Raw genomic sequence first — 17,131 nt, forward strand, 5'->3', positions numbered from 1 at the left:
CTCTTACTCCATTTCCTTTGGGGAGCCTGCAGCAACTCCCAGAGTGACTTACCTTAAAGCTTCTGCTTCTACCTGCGTATCCTAAGAGTGGTCTGCAGCAAGCAAACAGCATGCTACAGACAGTTACAGTGAAAGATGACCAGCAACTCAGCAACTGCTGCTGACAGGCATTATGATTTGGATATATATTTTTTAGTCTGGTTTCCAAAGGAGAGCAGGTTTGTACCATCATGTTAGATATGTGTCTGCCTGTCAGTCGTCTTCTCAATCCTTTAAACCCATTGACTAAACTTAAAAAAATTTTAACCTTGAGGTGAAAAGCTAAAATACTATGCTTTTGTAAGTTTCGTGAAAACAGATGGAAGAGCAAAGAACAGAATAGAATATATGGACTTACTTGTTTCAGAGTGTTTTGTTTTGTGTTTTGTTCTGATTTTTAAGTGTCTCACAGATGGGTGTGAATTTCTGAGGTGGGAGAGGGGATGGAAGGTCCTGGCTGCTGGTATCAAAACAGCAAGCTTGCCTGTGTATAACCTGTAGGCAGCAATTACACTTAAAACAGTCTCAATCAGAGAGAGGAATTAATAGATTCATGAATTATTCATATGCTATAAACCAGAAATGAAGAAATGGAAGGAGAAGGTTGGGAAAGGCTTGTATAACTTGAGCATAGACTTGGAAAGAGGTAAAACTAGGGCACTGAGGCTATAGGGATATAACACTGGACATGGCAGTCTCAGCAGGAGACAGTGCTAATATTGGTGATGATAGTGGTCAGATCAACCTGCTAGAGAAAATTCAGCCCTCATCTGTTAAAGGCAAACTGCTGAAACATTAGTGTAGCAATGGGAGCAGATTTAGAAACTAGAAACACTGGTGCAGGGTTTGAAGATGGCTTTTATAAGGAAGCAGCAACATGGTTGGTGGCAGGCATACAGCTACTTGAATGGTCTGCTTTAGGAATGGTGAGGGTATTGTTTCACATTAAGGAATAACAGGTCATAAAAATATGAACATAGGGAAAAAAGACTAAAAGGATAAGAAGGGATTCCTACACTGATACTGAAAATACTTTGATTTCAGGACTTGAAAACAGGAATGTTTAGTTTTGATCTGGAATGACACTATCCCTGTACTTTTATCCTAATCCATACATGGTTATAGCAATACAGTTTAACATTTGATGTGAACCATTTCTCTTAATACTAGCACTAACGGTTGTATGAGGTTTATTTTCATAAATAAGCTATTCTAGAACATCTTAAGACTCCTAAAACATTGCGGGTAGAACAGACAGTTGAACGATTTTTCTTCACATTCATTAGTGCTGTAGTTAATTTTGTTCAGTATGAATATTTCTCATTAAATGAAGCACTTAGGTTCCTTCTTTTCATTTTGCAACAAATGATACAACTTCAATGTGTTTGTTTCCAGGTTGCAGTTCAAAGTCTATTGCACGCAATGCATGTTCACTTAGCCTCATCTTCTACCCTCTGTGTCAGGCTGAGCTTCTGCTGGGAGAGGGAGATGATTGTCCAAAAACAACTGTGTGCCTTGTCTCTGGAATGCTGGGGCTGTGCGGCATATCCTTGAAGTCTGGGAGGCCCTCAAGAGAAGCAGAGAGTTTGCTTGTAGCAGAACTGAGATTGAAGCAAAACCTCAGAGGTAAGGAAAGGAGGTAACTTTCCAAAAGTCCTAGAGGAGCTTTATGGGTGCATCTACATCAGCAATTTAGCATGCTGGAGGGAAATTTTTTAGGTGCAAATTTAGCCTGAGTCTATAGTTGGTGTCTTGGTTGTACCACTCAAATGCACCATTGCTGCAGATGAAGCATTTCACTCCTTTTTAAACCAAGACTGAAGCTGCACACTGGGCACCATTTTGTGTGCCCCACTTGTAAGGGGGATGCAAGATCCTCCAGCAGTTAGAATTTTTTTTTTTTTTTAATTTAGTGCCTTTGCAATGATGCTAGACACCTAGCCTGGGTCACCTAGATGATTGCTTCTCTTCCTGCAAAAGAAAAACTGTTTAGGCTTTTGTTCCTGTAGTCAACCAAACTAAGCTTCTCCACTTTTATCCCATTGATCTAGCTAGAAGTTCATTCCTATCCTGCATTCCCATCCTGCCTTCCGTGGCAAGAAGGATGGGAATAATTACAAAGAAGGCCAGTTTGACATTTTTTTTCCTTCAGTGTGTTTTCTGGCTCCCTGAAGTCATTTTGTAGTTTGAGCTGTAGCCCTACTGTTCCATTTCAGTGCTGATATGCACTGTCACTAGTGGATCCTTGCCCACAGACATCAGAAATGCATCCAGTCTGAGAGTGACATCTCATCTTGGCTCTGGGAATGCAGAACAGACTTTTCTGGTGATATGTTCAGCTTCTAAAAATATCCACACATCAGGTAGCTAGCATTTTTTTCAGGACCTAACTCTAAAACATAGAAGCATGATGTACTGACTCCTTGCAAAGCTACTCCATTTCTTCTTTTTAGAAAAAAGAGAAAAGGGGAAGAAAACTTTGTAAAAAAAACAAAAAAACAAAAAAACCAGCATAGCTCTAACTTCTTGACAAAGATTAACTTTGTTGTTTAACTTCAGATCCTGTCCTTCAGGGTATTTAACTTCATAACTAGTATTTATGAACTGTGTGGCTTAGTTTTTAATGAAATGAGTGCAAGTAAAAAAATCATATGCAACCTTCTGTCTCTTCTTTACAAAACAAACCGTTGACCAGTCTGGGAATCAAAGTTAAGAAGCGATAAGCAATGCTAATAAGCTTTATTTCTGAGCATTGAAAGATGTCTGTAATTGTGTCTAATTGTTTCTTTTTCTTTTGTCTGCACCAGACAGTATATTATATGTATATAACATATGATAATGCAAGTTGCCATTAGGCATGAAGTTTCCACAGGCGCATTCTCTAGTTACTGGACGAATAGTAAGGTTTAATGCTTTTGTTAAAGCTTTGGGATTGGCCCATTTCTATGGTGTGACCATTCATGCCAAGGCTTAAGCAGTAATTTTCTTATCCCAGTGAATGTGCTCTGTCTCAATCTTTGCCACAATTTCCTGTCTCAGTGATTCCTGATTTATAAGATTCACATTTTAAAAAAACAGGCTGTGACTGTTGATTGTCAGGTCTTTCACAGGTAAAGGTCAGATTGTTCCACAAAGAATATAGCAAGATATTTCTGTTGTGCTGGAAATGTGTATTTTATCCACAGGGTTACCACCTGTGTTTATTTCCATTAATGTGGACACCACCTTCTGTTCATGGTATAGTTAAATTAAATTGCTTTTCAAAGGACACCTGCATATTGTCTTGCTCTTCTAGAGAAGATATGTATGCGTTATGGCATCCGTTTTCCTAGTGTATACCTAAATAGTCCTGATTTCTAGCTGCACAGTATTACAATATCACATTTTTGTTTTGATATAGTAGTGTTCAGAATCAAAAATATGACTGAACCACGCTGAAAGCAAACATACCTCTATACAGTGAGGATCGTGACTACTTTTCCGATATGTATTTGAAAGAAAACTGACAAAGAAATATTGATGTTTGTGTCCATGAAGGGTTAGTAAATACTGTAATGATAGAGTAGTCCCTGCAACCAGGTTCTGCTCTTCCTTAGGCGCAAGGGAGAACGTCTATGAAAAATGACTGCAGTTTTATGAAATTAACAGAATTTTTGTCTGTGAAAATTTTGCTTATGAATGGAACTTGTAAAACACTTTCATCTGAATAAATAGTTGGTCTGCATGTGTCTGGATATTATACTGGAACTGCTGCAGTCTTAGAGTGTACAAAATAATCATTAAACTATTTTTTCCCCACCACCAAAATTTGGAGAACTTGTAATATTATTGTTACAGTGGATCTTTAAAAGGAGCACCAGTAGTTTTAGGAGGGGAGGGAGGAACCCTGGGAAGGAAGAGGCTCTTTTTATTTACAAAAGATATGGACTTTCCTTTTTTTATTTTTATTTTTTTCTTTCTTTAAGGCAATTAAAATTGATGGAACAAGAAGGCTGCTCACTCAAGCCCAGGTTCAGGTCAAGATTATGGAAGCTGCAGGTGAGATCATAATATGCTGAATATTTCAAAGCAATGTTCAAAAGAGCCAAAGTGTGAGGTGATGTTGCCCACTCCTTCCTTCATACAAATATTTAACAGGCTTTAGTCTGTGGTTCACCTCTGAGTTTTTTCAGTGGTACCCTTTATTGCAAGTTTATTACTTGCATTTTTGATCGAGCAATTTTCTGGTTGAAAAGTAAGTTTATTCTGGCCATTCCTTCTTCTCATTGAAAGAAAACTTTTTACCATACTAAAGGTAAACTAGGTATATTTTTGTTTACCTATAAACCAGAAAATCATTAATCAATTTAAATGTGTTTATAAAAAGTCATTTTTGTGAAAGGTAGAAAAGTTTGAGAAGAAACCCATTATTTCTTTGGAATGCAAATGATGATGTAGGTTATATAAGGTCATATAAGATAATACTTGGTGTTTAGTGAAATAATTATTCATAGGTAGATATTTCATGGCTGAAGAAATACTGCTATACAGAAATAGGAGGTACAAATGCATGAATCTTAGAAAATATTTTTCTTTTCAATAGGATGGTGAGTTTATTAGGTACCTACATTTGCTTGGGTGGCTCTAGTGGGAAGCTGTTACTGCTCTTAGCTTTGGCAGTTGTGCATAGATAGAAACCATGCTTCTGTTCATTACTTCTTGCCAAAATGTTATAAATAACTTTCTAAGCAGCAAGTACAAGAATAAAACATTGCCTATTTCGAATCTGAAAACTATTAATCTGGTAGGATGGTTTCGATTACCTAGTCTGACCTCTTTCTGTGTAAGATAAGCTATAGTACCAGGGATGTCACCAGGAACTGCAGCTCTGTAAACAGCACTGCCAAATTATCACCTACCTAGCTCTTCAAGTTCTCATTTTCTATTTGTTTTAATGCTGTGATTTCAGAGACTACAAAAGGAATTGTCTGTGGGCATTCAGAACAGGTCATGTCTGTGGTAATCATATAATGAGATTTTTTTTAGTTTTTCTTAATAGTTTTAGTCATTTGGATTGCTTAAATGTTTGAAGCTAGGCATGTATTCTAGCCTCTGTAGGACTGAGGCTGCAGTTATCAATGTCATGGGGAGCTATGATGGTGAACGTACAAAGGAAAGATGGAACTTAAACAGAGCATGGCCATAGAATTACTTTTTTGCAGCATTTGATGAATTCACAATGGTCCTGATGAAAAGCCCCTGGAAAATAATGCAAGAAAGCATCCATGGTGAAAGTAATATATTTTCTTTTTTTTTTCTTAATATATTGATCATGTAATTGGATCTGAAAATGGGTTGGGGAATGATGTTATGAACATGAAGCAGTGGAAAGTCTGGCATTATTGCAGTCTGGTTAGTGACATCCATAGATGTGTTGTTGCTCTGTTCAGACTGTTATTATGAATAACAACAACAAAATGTGCAGTATTGGAGCACAAGCAGAATAATTACTGTCTTCCAGTAATTTTGTTACTTGTAAAAGTGATTATAAACATAGAAGCCAACTTGTCAGCTCGGGAATTCAGCAGGAGATGGGAATGTTTCAGTGAAGGGACTGTCTGTACCATAACTCAGCAGACAAAGTGCACTTCAGTGGCAGTGCACCTACCAGAAAAGCGTTGGAGAATGTTAATGACTTTTGGTTTCATTGCTTGGGGTATACTGCTCTGGTCAGTGCACAAGAGTAGGTTGGTTTCTACTTTTACAAACATCTCTGTTCATAAGCTGATGTAGCAGCATCTTAGGTGGTCCAGCATTGTGTTCAGTTTGCACTGATAGTTTTATCTTCCTCAGGAGTAGAAAAGGTCAAACAGTTAATGAACTTATTCAAAGGAATATCAAGTCCTATTCCAACTCCATACTCAGCTCTGACAATTTTAGGTTGCTGAGCCAAGGGCCCATTTTGTTGTCATACCCCTCCTGCTGAGAAACCCATTTTCTAGATAATAAAGTGAGCACTCAAGTGTAGGTGGGGGATGGGGGAAGACTACTGCTTAAAAAGGCCTATCACGGGAACACTGTTTAGCACCAGCATGTAGCAAGTAATTTCTGCCACATTACCAGCATTCTGTGCTATGTTAGTATTGCAGCAAGCAATTTTCAAGGGAATGGGAATAATATGACCCATTTTTATAGCTGTTAACATGCAACTTAACTGTTGCAAACTACTCATTTAAAAACAATTGTATTTTTCCATTCTGTCAACACAGAACAACTTGAGTAGAAGAGTCTTTTATTTTTTAAAAATGTATTATGTAACAGATTTTATTTATCAGTCACAGATCACAATCCTTTGAAAGAACAATTATAGAATACATTTTCTAAGGTGTTACCATAGTCGGTGAGCAGTTTGACCAGACTCTTTGGAAAAAGTAATGGGAATTATGCTGATGCATTTCTGTTTCACCCAAGTAAGGAATGCCTGTGGATGGGGAAGTTCTTTCTCCTAGGCATCCTTAATGCTACCTCTCTAATTCATCTACCAGTAAGTCACACAGTGCTTGTCTTTGAATTAAAGGATTCTGTTGCTATGTTTGTTTTCTATCTATGTGAGGATTTTTTTCAACTGAGTTTCACTTTTATATGGGATAGCATCCAAACACTGAAGTGAAAACTCAGCTTCAGCCACTGAGTTTTGCCTGGTTTTGATACAGAGTTTATTTTCTGCGCAGATTCCCTTGAAAGGTTCATTAGACCACAGCACATCCAGTCAGAGTTTATAGCTGTTAATGAAAACAGGCAAATTTGGCTTGTTTGCTTTTTTAATTGCCAAGATTTTGCTCAGCTCTATGAATTGCTGCTTACAGCACTTAGGCATAGTTCTCCCAAGCTTACAACACAAATGAACATAGTAAAATTTTCTTGCTGAGGATTAGGCTTCTTGTATTAGTATTTTTAGGCTCTTTAGAAAAGCACCTTTAGAAATAGTGTAGAAAACTGCAGAAATATTACAAATAATTAAATATCTTACATTTAGAAACTGGTGCAAATACAATGCCTAGTCTGGAATCTGTTGTCATAAGTCAGTTAATATTAAATAAAAACAGTGTAGATGGGAGGCCCATTTTAACTGAAGCTCAAGCTATAGAGCTTATCATATCTATATGTAGACTTTGTATGTTAACAGCCTTTTCCGCTCCTGCAAAATTTAGAGGGTTTTTTTGTATTTGTGAATAATATCTTCAGCTAATCTCAAGAGAAGGAACTAACTGAAAATTTCAAACCGAAACTTCCCTTTAATTTTTCCAGGAGTGTTAACTCACTGTGTTTGTCTTTGGCCTATATGCAGTAGAAACTTGATTATCCATCTGACAAAAAGAAGTATTGCCCTTCTAATGAAAGGTACAAGTTGTTTAGCAGGCTTCAGGTATTTTTTAATCTTAATAGTCTGACATATACAAACCAATTAACAGGAAGAATACTGCCTTCATGCCAATATGCAAAGTAGTATACGAAGTAACATGTTCATGTCCTTAATCCTGAAATTAAGTTGAGCAGTGAGTTTAGTTAAAATAATTATGATAAGTTAGAATTAAAATTACAGAAAAAATATTTTAAAAGTTAAGAGGTAAAGTTATTTTAATGTTAAATAATACGGTTTGGATTATGGCACAGAGACATTTAAGTCAATTCATGGAATAGATGTGTCTGTTTATGTTCAGGTAATTATGCCTTGCAAGCAAGTATTAAAAATTGTGCTCTCACAGCTGTTATCAAGCATGAACTGAAATAAAGGTAAAATGTTGACAGTACAATTCAGCCTAAGAGAGCTGACCTGGTAACTGTTACTTATCATTACTGCTGATTATGGTGGCAGTTTTTATGGCAGTGCCTGTAAAATCACACATTACACATTATACTGTGTTAGCTGCTTTTTAAATAATACTTTTAACTGTTGATTTAACCTGATCCAACTCTAATACATTTTCTGTGAAATTCATCAAAAATATTTTATTAACATGTGAAAATTACTGTTTACATATTTTTAAAATTTTTTTCCTGTGTGGTGTGGGTGGGTTTTTTTGTTTGTTTGTTTTTCGTTTTTTTGGTGGAATGAACAGATCTCCCCTGCACTGGCTGTCTTCTTTGGGGAGATAGCTGACCGGCCTAATCTTTAGGCCAAAATATAAGCAGTGATTATATTTGGTATCTCTTAAAAGGACCTGATTTTCCAGAGATCAGGTTATATGTTTCTGAATTTCAGTCATCTTAAAAAGTTTCCCAAAGATCTAAATCTCCTGTTACTTTTGAAAATCTTTGCCTTCATGTAAAGTGAGCATTGCAAAATATTAACATTTATGTGAGGAATTTCATATTGTTCAAAACAATGAGCTGAAAAATCTTAGAACATATTACTTGAAATAAAATTCTGATGTTCCAAAAAGAAAACCAGTGAAGAAATAAAATTAAATTCTTCAGAGTGAGAGAAAAAAAGGGCAAACCCTTAGACTATCATGTGAGCTCTAGTTGTACAAGTTTTTTGATGTATTGCTGAGGGGGAAGAACTTGGGAAACATAACACTTTTTATGTCAATAGGGACTGCAGTTTTCTGTAGTTCTGGGATTCTTTTTAAATGGCCGTTAGGCCCTACTATTGCTACCTAGTTTCCAATATCGTGTGTTTAGAATTGAGATGGAGCTTGCAGGAACTTTCTCCATACTTTAGTGATATGTCAGGATGGACCATAACGTTTATTGAAAGGAGATTTTATCAGGAGTTGGTGCTGATTTGAAGATGTTTTGAAAAGGTTATTTGGATTGAATCAATATCTGGTTTCTATAGAAAAAGAGAGAGAATTTATAAGTGCTTATATGCCCAGAATCATAGCTTGGTCCATTTTTAAATTAAAAAAAAAATCCTTAAGTAAATTAGATAGCATTATGGTCTCTCGCACTTGATCCATTTAAGATCTTATATGGAGTACAGGCAAGTTTAGTACTTCATCTCAAAAAACTTACTCTCTTCCTAAGCAGGAGACAATGTGGCTTTTCTCTTAAAATAAACTTTTTTTTCTCATCCTTAGATGTGCAAACATCATTTTGTTAAACTGGGAGCAACTCTTGCACTTCACTGTTAATTTAAAAAATACTCCACTGAAGAATAAAACTCTTACCCCACACTTTCTTTGATATCTACTTATTTTTCAATATGGAATTTATCTTTTACTGCCCTTATATTCTGTCCCAAATTGAACATTAAAAACAGACATGATATAAACATTAAATACGGTATTTATTTACCTCATTGCTTACTCTTGACTGAATCCAGACTTAATTGCCTTTGGGGTGATAACAGATACAGGGTGATTTCTCCCCGGCTCTCTTAGGCACACAGTAGCAGATTGTCTTTTGGATATATCCTAAAAAGAAATCATGTTAATTAGTCAATGTATGCAGTGGCATTGTTCATGTAGCAGATTTCTGGTGTATATATATATATATATTTTTTTTTCCCCCCATGGTGGTACCAAAGGTAACAAATTGAGCCTTCAAGGTGCCTTTAATTTTATGCTTTTTGTTGCAAGTATCACTAAATTAGGCAGATATGAAGCAATGGGGGAGAAGGTATCAATGTTATTCCTCGACCATTTCCTAGATATCTGAATAGAACTTGGAACACAGAAGTTTTAAATACTTTTTATTCTTTGCAAAACGTGAGAATGGAGGTCCAGTGCTATTGCTGTTAATTGTTTTAATTTCTTTGTGGTCCTGAAAGCAAAGTGAGAGTTAACTTTCAGTCAAGAAATAGTGGGAAAATTTTCAGAAATTTTAACCTACTTGGCAAGAGCTGATAATGTTAGAATAATAAAATAAATGTCTTGTAAAATAGTGATCTTGATTACGAGGAAAATATGTATGGAAGAATAATATAAACCACAGAACTTAAGTGTGTGTTAAAGGCTTATTACATTTAGCTACTCCTATTTCTTCAAATATGTATTTTTTTCTTGAATGTTTAAGTTCTGTAATTTATATTTGCTTCACCCAGGAATAAGTAACTTGGTAAATTTTGAAGGTGGTAAAAAGAGTTTCTGAAAGCTTCTCTGTTGTTATACAGACTAGGTGCCATTCACTATGGCATTTTGACCTTTCACATCAGATTTTGAATGCGGCTCAGAAACTTTCTTTGGCCTCTTCATTCTAATGCGACCCAAACGCTTCCTGAGCAAGCCATTAGGCAGCAGCCAAATTTTGTTTTAATCAAATGGATTCAGAGATGAGTTGTTCTTGTGTCTGGCCAGAATTCTGATTTGCAAACATAAAAGGGGACTTAGAACTTCAAGATGCTGTTAGCAGAGTAGCTCGGAAGCAAATGATTCAAGAAATCATGTGGACCCACTGTGTTGAAAAAATTATGTATACATGAGAGCAGAATGAACAGAATGCTACAGAATGTAGCAATCAACACAATTAAATTGGGATGCCTTGCTGAAGGATGTCACAGCACTTCCACTGGTTAAGATGCTGTAACACAATCATAGTCTTGTAATAAAGATCGGTGCTGAAAAAGTGTGCTTCTCCGTATATAGTAACATTTGGTATATAGCCATCTTCGCTATAGTTCACAAAATCCTTATTTAATAATATAGCTGCAGTGTGTGGTACAGATTTATTGGCCATACAACATACATTATTACTCCTTTGAACAGACTTTGTAAGCCACACAGTAGAAAGCAGCCCCTTTAGAAACACTGTCTCTGCCTGTATAAAATCATGTATCCCACCTACAAATTTTCTCTTTCTTGAAAGTAGTTGGAACCTTAACTCTGTCTGAAAGAATTGACTAGCTCAGTTATAGAAGAGGGATGCAATGGCCTCTTTCTTGTTCAAGGCTCATGTCAAACCCAGGACTGAACTGCTAAATTCTTAATAAGCTGAAACAGGCTTAAAATAGAAATACCTTTATAATTGCAAATCCATTTAACACAGACATCTGAAATTGAATACCTACTTATCATTACTAACCAAGGAACAGGAATTGCTTGAATTAACAGCTAACTCTACTCCAAACCCTCTGTGTTCCTTTAGAAACAAAAGCATTAAAGAAAACCTTTCCTGAGTTAAAATCCTTCTTTTTATGTGTGGTGTCTTCAGCCTTAGGTAAGATGGAATGCCCTATGATCATGTCCGCTTTAAGGATTCCTGCTGTCTGTTGGAACAAGTAGAGCCTGTAACTTCCTCAAGTTGAAGGTAAAGGGAGCAAAGCATGCAAGACCTGTTGTAAATGACAGAGTTAGGAATATATGTTATGGGGAAGCAGAATCTGAGCACTTCAGGTATTACAAGAATCTGTGTAGTTTTCTCATATTTAACTTTACTAAAAAGAAATGATACATATAAAAATGTGCTATTTTCCAGTAATAAGAAGTGGGTAACATAGCTATAAATCATATACCTAATATTATTATTCCTACTTTACTTGCAAAGAATGCCTTTTTTCTTCATTTTATTATTGTGTTATTATCAATGCACCTGAATTTTTTAATAGAGGGAAAAGGAGACAATTTACTTTCAGAGCATCAATTTTAGCAACTGTTTGTTATATTAAAAAAGCACTGCAACAGTATGCCTTTCTAATCTAGGGGTGGCCTCCAACATCATCTGAACAAAGCCTTCTCTGATTTTCCATTGTACTACTGTTTACATCTAGTATAGATTTGAAGTTGATATGACTAGATATGAAAATTTTGGAGCTTTTTTTTTTTTCCTAGCGTGTATATTTTATGTGATGCTGTTCAGTGACATTTATAGAATGGAGGAGAAAGGAAGTCCTTTAGCAGGCCTGAGGCACAATGGTAGTGTTCTGTGGTGAGCACCTAGAGAACTAGCATTTAGAATGCTCTTAGTTTTCTGTATTTTGGAGTAGTAATATCCAAGACTTTTTGACACTGTGTTTCAAATAATTTTAGTGGGGAGCAAAAGTGACAAGTTCCTGACAAATATTTTGAGACTGCTGCAGAAAATGATCTAATCACTGCATGGTGGCAACACTGGTATTTCTGAAGAAGGTCATGCAATGGCATCATGTAAGTCCTCAAAGGAGAGCTTCCAGTGTGGCTTGGGCAATCAGCTCCGATGGCTGTGCTTTGAATTTGAAACAGAGCATTTGCTCATACAAAAACTCAAATCCAGAGCATTCTTAATCTGGAGAATTGTAATGTTAGCAAAGAATTGAGAAAATATCACACTTTCTGGAAAGATAAATGCAGTTACAGATACAGAGCCATGAGATACAGAGCCTTGTCTGCTTAGCCTCAGCTACTTTAATTACAGTGGTCACTATGTTATTATTTCTTGTGACCTCAATTTTACAAACTTAATTTGATATTAGAAAGATTATTTTATGGTTTATCCATGACCCGCTTCCTCCTGCTTTGAGTACTGAATTAATCTGAGCTGCTAGCTAGAATAGTCTTAGCTGCTTCCAGGTTAGCATTTTGAACTGTGATTATTGCCACATCCAAAGTTTCTGTCTCTGCCTAGTTCCAGAGAACTGTTAAAATTTAAACTGACTTAGTGACAGTAAACTCTATAATAGCGAGTAAAGAGCACTTAACCTCTAGTAGTAGCTTCAAACTTTCCAAACCTTTATGTTCTGCATTGTCTTCTGAGGACTTGTTAAACTTGGGAAATAGCTGTTTTGGAGTAAAAAGTTTCAGACAGATTGATCAGGAGTATATTAAAACAATGTAGGAGTCACCAGTACCTCAGGCAAGAAGTGGAATGCTTATCCTGGGCCTGGTCCAGGGCCCAGTGTCTTGTGTGACTAGGTAGCTAAAAATCATGACAGAGGAGGGAAATCTACAGTTTTATATTGTATTGGGTGGAGGTTCTTGCAGTCCTGAAAAAATATATATTCAGTTTATGATATCTGGGTAGAATTCTGGCCTTAATGAAATTAATCATGTTTTTGATGTCAGTAGGCACTGCTAATACAGAAGTCAAATGATACAGCATTTTTCTTGCTATAGATTATGGATCTTCCTAACGTTCATTGTTTAAGACCCATAAAACCCTTTCAAACTGCAAACAACTAATCAAGTGAAGTTCCATACTCTGGTACTCAACATCAGAAGAGAAGAGGCCACCTTGGAAACTGAATTCCTGAAAATTTTATCTTTAGGCAAAGTTGTCTACTGAGACAAGCCATTACGTCAATGAAAGTTCAACATGCTGAAAAGTTTTTAAATGATGCACTGGTTGGAAACTTCCAAGTATTTATCTGCAACATATTTTAACCAATGAAAAATTGGAAGGCTTTTCAGTTGTGATTATGCTACCTCTGCAGATCAAATTATATTTTCCTCCTCAGTAAGCAATTTCCTATTTCTAACATAATTTATATTTAATTTCAGTAACAAGTGGAGAAGCTGATTACAAAATATAGAATGCTACTTTCAAAAATTGTATACTTGTGAATACCAGTGCTCATTAAGACCTGTTGTTTGTAAATATACCATATTCATTTCTCTTGTACAGTAGGACATACTGATCTGTCAGCCTTGACTCTATCAGCAAAGACTTTATTTTTCAGTAGGACAGTTAGAGTATTTGACATCTAGTAAGGGGACCTTAGCTTTCTAGTGAGAGTTTTGTTATTATTCTTCCTGTCTTGTTTAATTAGACATTTATAGTCATTAGGACATGATGACTAGAACAACATTCAGAAAAAGTTGAACTAAAAATTTATTTTTTTAATTGCTGCCTAGCATTCCTCACCATAAGGAATTCTTCCTAGAGAAAAAGAAAAATAAGTTGGTTTTCTTGCAGATACTGGGCCAAATTTGGGGGCATAGTTTTACTGAAATTAATGGAATTACATTATAATCAGAGATGAATTACAATTTACCAAGGCATCAGTCCTTTCTGTTTCAGGTGAAATTCTAAACTTTTACCTTTTGTATATTAGTTGTTCAAAAGGACTGCCTGTTCCCTGACTTTCTTTTTCTCAAAGATGTCCTGGATTTAATAAATCAGAATAGTAATTCTTCCATTCTAACATATACCTTACTGCCTTCCCCTATCCCCGCAGAAGTCAATGACCCATTACTCCCTGTTTTAACAGGGCAAAACATTGCTTGCAGTGATCTGTAAATGTAATTCTGAGGATTTTCATCATCATGCCATCTACAAGGCAATGCCTTGCTAAAAACTCATTTTTAAAAGATTTTGAGCAAAGCATGTGTATGGTTTCTGTGGGGATCTGACCCTTTTGTTAAATCATGATAATATTTCTAACTCAGGCATATTGTTAATAGTGATAGGTACTGTCATGCTTTTACAAGCGTTCAAACCATAAGAACTGGCATACGGGTTAGAAAAAAGGTCCCTATGTCACCACATCTTTAGTGGCCAGCAGTTTAGAGGAAGATTTTTAAGAACTAGGATACTACTTTGTTTTGGAGATTGCATTCACTAGCCATTGTGCCTAAGCTAAAGCATAATGTCTGGAGCTGAGCAATTCTACTACCAGCTTTCCTACTATAGACAGCAAAGAGAGATGAGTCAGACTTTTAATTCTTCCTCCTGTTCTGAAGCCAGAAGAGCCATGTTTCTCTCATAATATGAGATGTCTCCTTCTCTCTCCATGAGAAGTTGCTTATAATTTTCCCCTGTAAACATTAGGAAGTTGAAGAAGTGAAACTGAAGACTTTGGCAGAAGTGAGACATACAACAACCTTGTGCAAAATTTCCCATTCTTTCATATATTTAGTTTTCTATGGATTAGTCTCACTGTTTCTAGTAATATGATACCACCCAGTATCAGACATCTGGGTAAGAATTTGTGACAAGTGTATTTTGAGATTCTCTTTTCAGTGCAGTCAAGCGCTGTAGACTCAGTTTCAGCTTACCTGTGGATAGAGTAGGAGTAAAGGATGAGATAAAGAAGGAACTATTAGAACTATTTTGAGTAAGCTGAATAATATTTTTTTCATGTCTCTGATTTCAACCTTATGTTCAAATAACACTCGTGAATTTCTTAAAAATGTCTGGAAAGCTTTTTTCCTGCTTGTAAGAGTCTGCCCACTTTGTCTCATGTGCCCAGATCATAACACCCAAATAGATGCCATCTATTGCTGAAATGGTGCAATAGCAATTCAGACATGTATATATTCTCTTGTCTTCCCATCATACTCATCATTATCTGGCTTCTGAAATGTGTGCCAGCAAAGTAAGAATCTGTACCTACTGTTCTTCATTTCTCTAGCAACTTAGAGCTTCTTGCATGTAAATGCAGCGTGTGCTTTTTTGCTGTGATGTTCTTATGTCATTGATTTTTCTTTGTTAACTTTTAGCATGTCATTAGGGAAAATAATTGTCCAGCAGACACAAAATTACATATGATCTGGTATTCCTGGTGGTGTCTCATTATATTCTTGTATCTTCTCCATTCACCTTTCCAGTGGATCATATTAGAGTCGACATTAACATATAAGAGCTTTTCCCTACTATAGCTGTTTCAGCTGTCAAAGATGCAACAAGTCCACACACCAGGTGAGGCATAAAATGGTATTTTTTAGTAAATGACTATCTTAAAGTTCCAGAATATTCTATATTTTGTCTCGTAAAGCACTGAAATTTTGCTGTTGGACATATTAGGGTGCACTATTACAACAGTGTTTATTACAGTTCATTTTTTTTCTGATTTATTAGCTAAATCCTGTGTTGACTGAATCAGAGCATATAAATCTGCAGGTGTTGGCTTGATGTCAGTCAGGAGCTGATTTTTCACAACTATGAGGAAAGTATTTTAGTAATGTGAGTTTCTGAACTAGTACTCAACTACTGAAACATCTTTTAAAAAAATCTAAACATGGGGAATATATTTCTGGTTAAAATCCAGTGACAAAAAGCAAAGCAGCAAAAAATGTTTAGATAGTTTTCACCAATAGTGTAAAGGAATGAAACTTGGCTGAAATATCTGCAATATCACATCATCTGCTCTGCAGGAATCTTGCTGAAGGCAATTAATTGTTAATTAGCAATGTGCCAGCAGACAACTGAAGAAAGGATTGTTTCCTGAGTTAGTCCAAGTAGTCATATGTAATTTATGTGCTAGAGCAGGTGCAGTAACACAGTGTCTGTATAAATATACTAGGCTGGCTACAAGAACTAAATATTCTGTACTTTATCTCAAACTCCAGATAATGCTTAAATGCTTACACTGCTAAAATGTAAACAAATACCAAAGATGATAAGGTGTATTTGATAAAATCCGATTAAAAGAAAAATATCAGGCAATTACTTTGTTTGCCTAACATGCGGCTTCAACTAAAAAGAATTAAAAAAAGGAAGCATTTTGAAAATAGGAGAGACTTCTTTTTTTAAATTTGACGGAATATATTGCTATTATATTCCACTTTTAAAGATATAAAATCTCCAAAATGAAACCTGTGATTGTGAGTTGAACAGAATTTTTGAGGTAACTTGCCATACATATTTCTCATTATTTTATATTACAGAGAGAAATAAGTTATCTTCATTATGGGTTGAGCTGATCTTTTTAATTTCTTTTTCCTATTTCAGTTCTGAAAGTGAACCAAGCCACTCCCTCATTCACGTTATGACTGTATTTTTTACGATAATTTACAGTTGCTCATTCTAATGGTTTTATTTAAACTGCATTAGGCAGACAGTGTGCTCACTGCTGCTGCTGCACTTCATTCAACATAAGTATTACATAGGTTGCCACTTTTATGAGCAACAATTAGACACTTCACCGTGCAATCAGGAATTCACAGTCAAGGTTCAAAATTGATGCTTTGTTTCTGGGGAGGAAAACCATATAGAAGAGCATACTAAGCTTGAGTCAGAAGAGGGGAATTTCATTTTCTTCAAGAAATGTTTCTGTCACCTAAGATGTAGCATGACCTGATTAAAAAGCCTTTTTGTGGGACTTGGTCTATCAGTTAGCCCAATGTGTTGAAAGAAGATTTGCTGTATGAATAATTTATTTGATGAGTGTTACCCACTTGATCCTAAAACATTTTCAATATATGTATATGTATATTTCAATATATATGTATGTGTGTTCAGTAAGTTAATTTGAGGT

Source organism: Apteryx rowi, unplaced genomic scaffold, assembly GCF_003343035.1.
Source record: "Apteryx rowi isolate R43461 unplaced genomic scaffold, aptRow1 scaffold_177, whole genome shotgun sequence".
Lineage (NCBI taxonomy): Eukaryota > Metazoa > Chordata > Aves > Apterygiformes > Apterygidae > Apteryx > Apteryx rowi.